Source organism: Artemia franciscana, chromosome 12 (genome assembly GCF_032884065.1).
Source record: "Artemia franciscana chromosome 12, ASM3288406v1, whole genome shotgun sequence".
NCBI classification, from domain to species: domain Eukaryota; kingdom Metazoa; phylum Arthropoda; class Branchiopoda; order Anostraca; family Artemiidae; genus Artemia; species Artemia franciscana.
The window spans coordinates 35,708,100-35,716,613 of record NC_088874.1 but is presented as its reverse complement, the minus strand read 5'-3'; positions in this window follow the sequence as shown (position 1 = coordinate 35,716,613).

The window sequence follows — 8,514 nt, the reverse complement described above, 5'->3', positions numbered from 1 at the left end:
TTAAGTTTTTTTTTTTTTTTAGAAAATGGTTGCAAACAACAGACTTAGCCCCCTTTTATAAAAAGACTATAAAATGACTGAAATAAATTGATTACTCAATTATTTGATTGACAATTATTAAATATGTTAAAACTGTGGCGTAAAAATTTTTTCTATTTCGGAGAGTTTTAACTATTTTTGTGCATGGGTGGGGTTTGGCATTCTACACATTCTACAAATTTGTTTAAACAAAAATAATGGGAATTAAACCGTGTAAGCTATCTGGTATTAGTATGCTGCTTAACAATTTTTGAAATGGATTTTCGTTTTAAAATAAATTCCATTGCTCATCAGCGATTTTTCAAAAATTGTTTCATTATAAACCCAAAAACAATGTTTGGTAAATGCACAGTAACTTAGTTCCCAACGTTTGAAATATTTATAGTCTTTCCTTTACATATCAGGAAGGTCCTGCCTCCCTTCTTTACTGGGACCGTCAAATCTAAGGAACTTACACTGGCTTGCTTTTAGGTGGCCAGCGTTTTTCTAAAATGCTTTAAATACAGCCAAGTGAATTGCAAAAACCGCGTTAGTCCAAATAGTAAGTGTATTTACTAGTACGAGATTCGTTAAAAAGTCGTTTTTCCCTTGAAAGCTCAAATTTGAAAATTTGAAAGCTCAAAAATTTTTCGAAGAACTTAAAATTTACAGCAGATTGTCCTTGGGCTGAAAAAAATCTAAAAAATCTATTTACAATACCTTATCTTAGACCTTAATGCCTCACGGAGGCACACAGGGAATCATAACAAATCTTACGTAAGCCAAGTAACGGGAAATTCTTTAAGCTTGGATTTCAAAGGTTTTTGGAGCCATATCAGTTATAACTGATAATCAGTTATAACTGAATTAGAACAGGGGGGTAATTCTGAAAGGCCAAACACCGTAGTGAATTCTAGACCTAGGGAAGCAAATAAGCCAATGAAGTTGAGAGGCTCTAACGAAGAGAATTAATAAATAAAATTTTCTTTTATATTTTTTTTTTTTCAGTTTTCAGTTGGTTGAAATCTCTGCTGTTTTATTATTTATTTTTTTTAATTGAAAATGCAAAAGGTTGATTTTAAGATCAGTTAAAAGTTTGTTAAATGAAATTTAGAAAAATAAAAGAACTGAGTTTGGAAATTAGTGAAACAAATGCCTTGATTTCGATCACCAAAATATTTGAAAAATCCTCATTTTTGTGTTGTTGTTGTAAGGATGGTTTTGTTCAAAGATACATTTTTGCTGTAATAGTTTTTTTCGATGTCTGTTACATTTTTTTTTTTTTTTTTTTTTTTTTTTTTTTTTTTTTTTTTTTTTTTTACAAGAACAGTGTATTTGATGCTTAGGTGTAGGGAGTGCAAAGAAGACTGCAAGCGTGGCTTAAGATAGTGACAATCCAATTTAATTATTCTATTAAAATTTTTATGAAAGTCATAAATATCATAAACTTCCATTTAAAACGTGAAAAGAACTAGTAGAAAATGACTGAAAAAATCAACAATGTGGATCAGTCATATAAGTCTCGTCAAGTGACCTATGAAATTTTGTGTGAATATTTTTTTTCGCTTCTTTCAATGTTCTGCCCTTAAAATGATTTTTAATTCGGTATAAAGTGTCTTAGATAGAAAATTTTATTGCATTTGAAAAATTGTTTTCGATAAAAATGATTTTGAAAAAATGGGGGGGGGGAATCTATAAGCTTTTGAATGTAAGTCTTACAGCGGAAACACGAAGCCTAATTTTAATGCAATGTGGGTTTGTTTTATCTTTTAATCTATATTGGATTCTAGAAGCCTAAAAAGGAAAACAAGTTTGTGGAATTTATGGTTCTTTGTCTTGTAGAAATGGGAATCTGAAAAACTAGGTTTATAATACCCGAAAGTTAGTAAAAGGCTTACAAAGCGATGACAGCAGATTTCTGTGATGAAGATTTGCCTACATTTTGATTTGTCTACAGTACTAGAACTTGCACTTTAAATTTGGTTAGTTTTGCAACTTATCTCTTTGCTCCAGTGCCAATTACACCGTTTGTGAAGATACTAGCACAGCAGATTATCGCGCTCATTTTTAATCTACAATGCCTGAAAGTTAGGCCTGTTTACTTGTGGCGAAGAGACATTTTCGCTATCAGCTAAGCTAATTTCTGCCAAAAGCCATTTGGGCTTAAGTAATTTTTTTTGTGAACATCAAAATTTTATTTTCAAATATTCGCCAATGGTTTTTGTTTTACGCCGCTGCTGTTCATTGTTGTTGCTGTTAAAGATTCTCTGGCCTACAGTGATCCAAGAAAAGTGAATTGGCAAGTCACGCTTTAACTGTTCGCACCGTGATATAGGAGAATTGTTGGGAGTTTTATTTATTGTTTAAAATTTGAATTTATCATAAAATTTTCAGTTTTCAACTCCTTGTTATCTGTATGAAATGAGCATACCCGTTATTGACCCTTCTGATATGGATATACTGAAACCATCGCTCTCTCATTTTTGAGGGAGATTGAAAGTAAAGATATTAGCGTCACAAAAAATTTTGATCCTAAAAGCAAAAATTACAAGCCTAATGCAATCGTAATATTTTATATGGAAACTGGAAACCTTTTAGCCAAACCAAAAATCAGTAATAAGAGTTGTACTTCTGGGCATGGTGAAATGAGTGATTAAGAGACGAGGGTCATGGTTTTAATGCATGTGGAGTGCTATTGGACCCATCATAGAGCCTTTAGCATACATTCCAGTTTTGGATAATCCCAAGTTTATTAGGTCATGGTTCAGCCAGTTGAAAAGGGTAAAGGAGTTGATTAATTTGTCTGATAGCCAAATGATCAATGCTATCCCATTAAGGGTGAAAGGACAGCTATTGAATTTTTTGAGGTCGGATTTCTTAAATACTTTAAGTCTAGAGGAAAAGGAAAGAGAGTTAACCGTGACATATTTGCTGAAAAATGGCGAGAAAAAAATTAAGGAACTATCTGAGCTTAAAAAGTCAGGATATGACACAGTCTACCAATTTTATTTGAGATTTGAGAATGCAGCCAAAGTTTATGGATTTGAGTTCGGGGCCCCAGCTGTTTTTCGAAAGGGAAAGCTTTACATTGCTTGGTAGAGGGCTCAAGAATTAATATAAAAATATATTAGTTAGAGTATGAGAATGAATATAATGCTTTGAAGGAAGCGCATATGGTTGCAAAACGTTGTGAGTCCGTCGAGAACGCAGTTTTGGGAGTAAAAACAAAAATTTTTCAGCTACCGCAGGGTTTGACATGAGATTAACAGGGCAAGATCAAGAACTCCCTCATAATTGGCATGACGTAAAATAAGGTCAAAGTATTAGATATACGTAAATTGGTATGGGATTAAAGATAAAGGGATAAAGATAATTGGTATGGGTTAGACTTATAGAGTAGAAAGTGAAAGTAAAGAATTAGTGAAGTTTTCAGGAAAGTGGTAAAATATTTGCGCTTCCAGAGAGTGCAATAAAATAAAATGTTAGATATTTTATATTCAGGTAATGAAATTAAGTTTAAGAATCTTGGAGTTTTGGAGGTTTTGTGGAAAATTTGAGCGTGATGCAAAATTGGGGACAAAGAGGTGTAAGTTTTTATACAAGATTTAAGATTGTTGGATTTTTTGTTTGTTCCCGACAGATCATCCCACTAGCAAATAAAATTTACAGCATCCACAAGATATCTAGGCCAAAAAGTGTCAGTGAATTACGTAGCTTTATAGGCTTGGTAAATTGGTATCGCGCGTTTTATTTAAATTTTGGAGAATTAATTTATCCGTTGAATAAGCTTGTGAGAAAAGGTGTTCCGTTTCAGTGGAGTCAAGAGCAGGGTGAAAGTTTTTAATATTAAAAGAGGAATTAAATAATCCAGAATCTATTTTTCTTGTCTTTCCAGATTATGCAAAAAAAAATTATACTGCTGTCAATACAAGCTCAATTACTTGAGAAGCCTTATTGATGCAAATAGATGATAAGGAAAGATTTCAATTACTTTCAACATTCATTAAAATTTATTTCTTAATTTTAGTAAAATGGATAATATGTTCAGAGAGCTTTACGGTGTGGTACCTTCGGTAAGGCATTTTGGATATTACATTTGGGGTCAAGAGACTCATTTTCTGGTTCATTTTAAGGCTTTAACATGTTTACAACCATGTAAAGATCTGTCATCAAAACTGTATGGTATTTCTTTAATTATGGAAAATGAATTATTCCATTGCTCACACCTTCAAGGCAAGCATCATCCTGCCGACTTGTTATCTCGGCCTGAGATACTTGAAGAGTTTTCTCCTCTTCAATTTACGGAAGAAGAGGCAGAGTTTCTGGCGGCTGGTGAAGGTGAAGTTGGCCGTTTAATTGAAGAAAATAGAAAGAAGCATGCGGTAGAATATGAATATTTACCCAAATCAAGCAAGGGTTTCAATGAAAAACGCTTAGTTTCATAAATAATAGTCCTTGAAATAATAGTCCTTGTTTTATCATATATTTTTGTTAGCCACTTCCGCAACGAGGGAAATGAACGAACAAGACAATAAGAAATATGAAAGACTGAACTAAGGTGTAGAAACTTTTTTAAGGACTTGTCCTGGAAATAAGAGTTTCAGTGTCTCTCGGTACTTCAAATTACGTGGAGATTTTCACCTTAACCAATAGACTTCCTCACTGTGACGGTTTTCTTTTCGGTGGCTAGTAGCCAATTTTTAGTGAAAAGTGAGGAACATTTAGGAAGGAGTTTCAAATGTGTTCAAAATGTCTCGACTATCGCATCGTTCAAATCCGGATAAACTGACGAGTATGTTAACACTCTTTAGAATACCGAATACAGATGCTGCATAAAGACAGGTAAATCCGGGGAAAACACGACACAACCAGCTGCACTAAAAAATTTGTAGCATCAAGAGCCTTTTTTCAGACTTATTACTGATTTTATTTTCAATAAATGGTAATATTCACATTTCTCCTTGTCTGTACCTCGATGATACCTGTTATTATACTCAATGACGCCCAATGAACACACTATAGTACCTTTCAACCCATTGTATATGTCACAAAAGTGAAGCAACTTTTATTATTGGAAAGAAAATATAAGAAGCTAAGGGATCAGTTTGCTCTGGGAAGAGGAAGAAAAAAAAACAACCTTTTGCAAATACATTAAGGAATTTAAGTCGGCCCTTTATTCATAATTTAATTCGGAGGCCTTAAGCAGGACAAGATCTAAACAATGGAGGCAACAATGCTTTTAATTGCAACTAAATACTGATTTCTATTTCCATTCCAAATGGCAGGATCGATGAATCAGACATAGGGGGGGACAGTTTCTCAAACATTTTGAGACTTGGTAGAATTAGGATCAAAGTCCATAATTTTACTGGATCCTAGAAAAAACCGAGGTAGTTGCAACTAAATCTTAGAACACCCAAAACTTTGATATATTAGTCCATAGATCCTATCCAAGATAATATTGGTACATAATATCCAAGACCCAGCATAAAAGGTCAAAAATTGAGAAGTACAGTCTATAGATCTGCGAGAGAAATTTCTTAGTGATGCGTTTATTTATCAAATATAGTTAAATCAAAATAAAAAACCGTCTGCAAACTTAAAAAAAAGTAGAGAATTTGATTTAATTTCGCATTAGATTAAAATTTTATTCCTCTCACCTTTCTAAAATCCAAGTGAATTTTCTGGAACGTATATGGTTAAATATGAAAGTCTTTACTTTGTATTTTCGTAGTTTTGCCATATTGGACCAGTTCAAGCTAAGAAAGTAAAATATCTTTCTAATCTATTATTCACTCACCAAATCTACTGTTTTTGCATAAGTTTGACTTGTTTTATTTTTCATCGTTTTTCGTCAAATTTGAACAGTTAGCCATAGAATGTGATGACCTGTTAAACCTGTTAAAAATATGGTAAAATGTTTGACCTGCTTTATTTTCATCTTTCTTCGCCAAAGTTGAACAGTTAGCCATAAAATGTGGTTTTGAGAGTTTAAGAATGTTCCTTCAACTCCCGGCTTCTTAGAAAAATTTGTAACTTGGAATCGTTGATGCAAGCTAAAGTCTTCCCGTAAAGTTTTCAATACTATCATAAACCCAAGCAGGTCAAATCTTTTGTTAATACAAAACATTAGGAGGTCGTTTTGTGAAGTAAGAAAAATTTTACAGAAAAAGAACACATTGTAATCCTCTAAATTCCGAATATTTTGTTGGTTCGCGACTTAATGCGTTACATGAAAACGGAAACTGATAGTTCATAATTCTAAGAGTTAAATTTAAAAAAGTGTGCAGCGAAATACGCTGGAAACTAGAACACTGGAGTAAAATGACCAAGGGAAAGACAAATTACGGCTAATAATGTAAGATAAATCTTAAAAGTAAAGTCTGAATAGGTTTAAAAGCAAAAGACATTTTTTGAGTAAAGATGAAGTTTTTCACTGCTGTATGCAACTTATCCAATTACATCCCACCTATTATTGCTAAATAAATTATCCAGTTATGCTACAAGAAATTGAGTAGATTGCTGCACATGAGAGAGAAGCTGATTTAAGTAAATGCTCTGAAATTTTTGGGAGGAGAAAAAACTTTTCAATACTGCTTTGTTTGTTAGCTCTTATTCCCTTTTTGTGGCTAGAAGTTAATATCGACAAAATTTTAAAAGTTAATAACAACGCTAGAATACTTAGCATATAAAAATCAACAAATTACGGCAAAAATTATGGCTAAATATAGAAAGAACGGCGGCGAACCCACTCTTAGTTCCTCTTTCATCTTAGGAAGTGGACACTTACAAAATTAATAATTACTGTGGGGAGCCAAAGAAAGTAACAAAATGGATTTAGAATTCGAACTTAGTTTAGAAGGCTGTCATTCCTCTTTCTCCTCTGTTCTAACGAATATTATGGGAACTTAGATTTATTTTTTTTTTCGACTGGCTTATTGACTTTCATAATAGTGGCAGAACGCAAAAGGTTCGGTTCTTTACCACAGAGGGAGAAAAGGTCTATTCAATGCCTTGCCAAGTTCTGAGCGGGTTCCCTCGAGGAACTGTTCTCGGACCGACCTTATTCTTCATCTTCATCAATGACCTGGTAGCTGAAACAAAAAACCACCTGACGTTTTACGACAACGGCTTCAAGTTATTCGGTACTGCGGATAACAGTAGCTTACAAGCCGATCTCGACCAAGTTCAAGCATGGGCATATAAGTGGATTCTGTCCTTCAACATCTCAAAGTGCGTCACTCTTCATTTTGACCGTGGCAATCCGCAGCACGAGTTCACCATGCACTGTGGCAAAATGTCATTGACAGTATTGCTTCCTACTTCTGGTAGTGATAGGGACCTAGGGCTCCTTTTGGATGACAGTTTAAGATTGCACGAGCCCATCACCCAAGAATTTTCGAAAGCAACCACAAATTTGGGACTCCTGAAAAGAACCACCAGTATTCGATCCATCACAGCTTTTTTTAAAACTATACAAAGCTCTGGTCAGGCCAATCCAAGATTTCGGAACATTCCTGGCTGGTTCTATCTACAGGAGAGACGTCTAGCTCATTGAAGCTGTCCAAAGAAGAGTCACCAAATGCATCAACGGTTTACGCAGTCAGCCATACTGCAGTATACTGCGATCTGCAAACCTCCCAACATTTTTCGGCGTAGGCGTAACGACATGATGCCCACCTAAAGGTACCTTCAACAACAGACCAGAAGCTGTTCACGTTCTCTCCCCACCAAAGACGAACACTAGGACTTTCCAAAAAGTTGTTCAAATCCACTATTAACACCAAGGTCCGGAATCTCTGCAACCTCGTCTGAGGAATTCGCAAAGAGGCGAGACAAGGAATGGGAGGCTAGACCATGAAGATTCCAGTTGGAAAACCCCTCCCAGCCCTCACTACCATAAAATTCTTGGAAGACAGCAGAGATTCAGCTTGGAACATGATGCGGTTTATCATATCCGATCATCCCGCACACTCAATCCGAAGTTGCTGTTGTGCGGTGGTGCCAACTCTAAATTGCTATAGAATGGTTCTTGAACCATGCCTACCATATGATCAGCGTCACCGAGTGGGCTTAAATTACATCTCTCCAGCACTCTTTAGTCCCGATAGTTTGTCGATTGACCTTAACACAGCGACCAGATGTATCGCCATCACCAACTACGGAGCATCACAGTTTTTGGAACTAATTCGCTCGAAAGTGCAAATCAAAAGCCTTTTTTGCGCCAACCAGCTGGTTTAACCAAAGATGGTTTTGGTTTAACCAGTTTGTGTGTTTAACACAAAAATTACATAAGGTTGAGCTCCCATAAAACTGAATCACAAAAACACTTTAGGCCTTTTTTGGCGTCAGCCGGCTTGTTTAACCAATGACGGTTTTGGTTTTATCCCCTTGGATGTTTAACGAAAAAATGGAAAACATTTCGTATTGAAAAAATGTATGAAATGATTTCCATCTTTTTTTTTGTCAGTATATTGTTAGTTTGAGTGTAGTAGA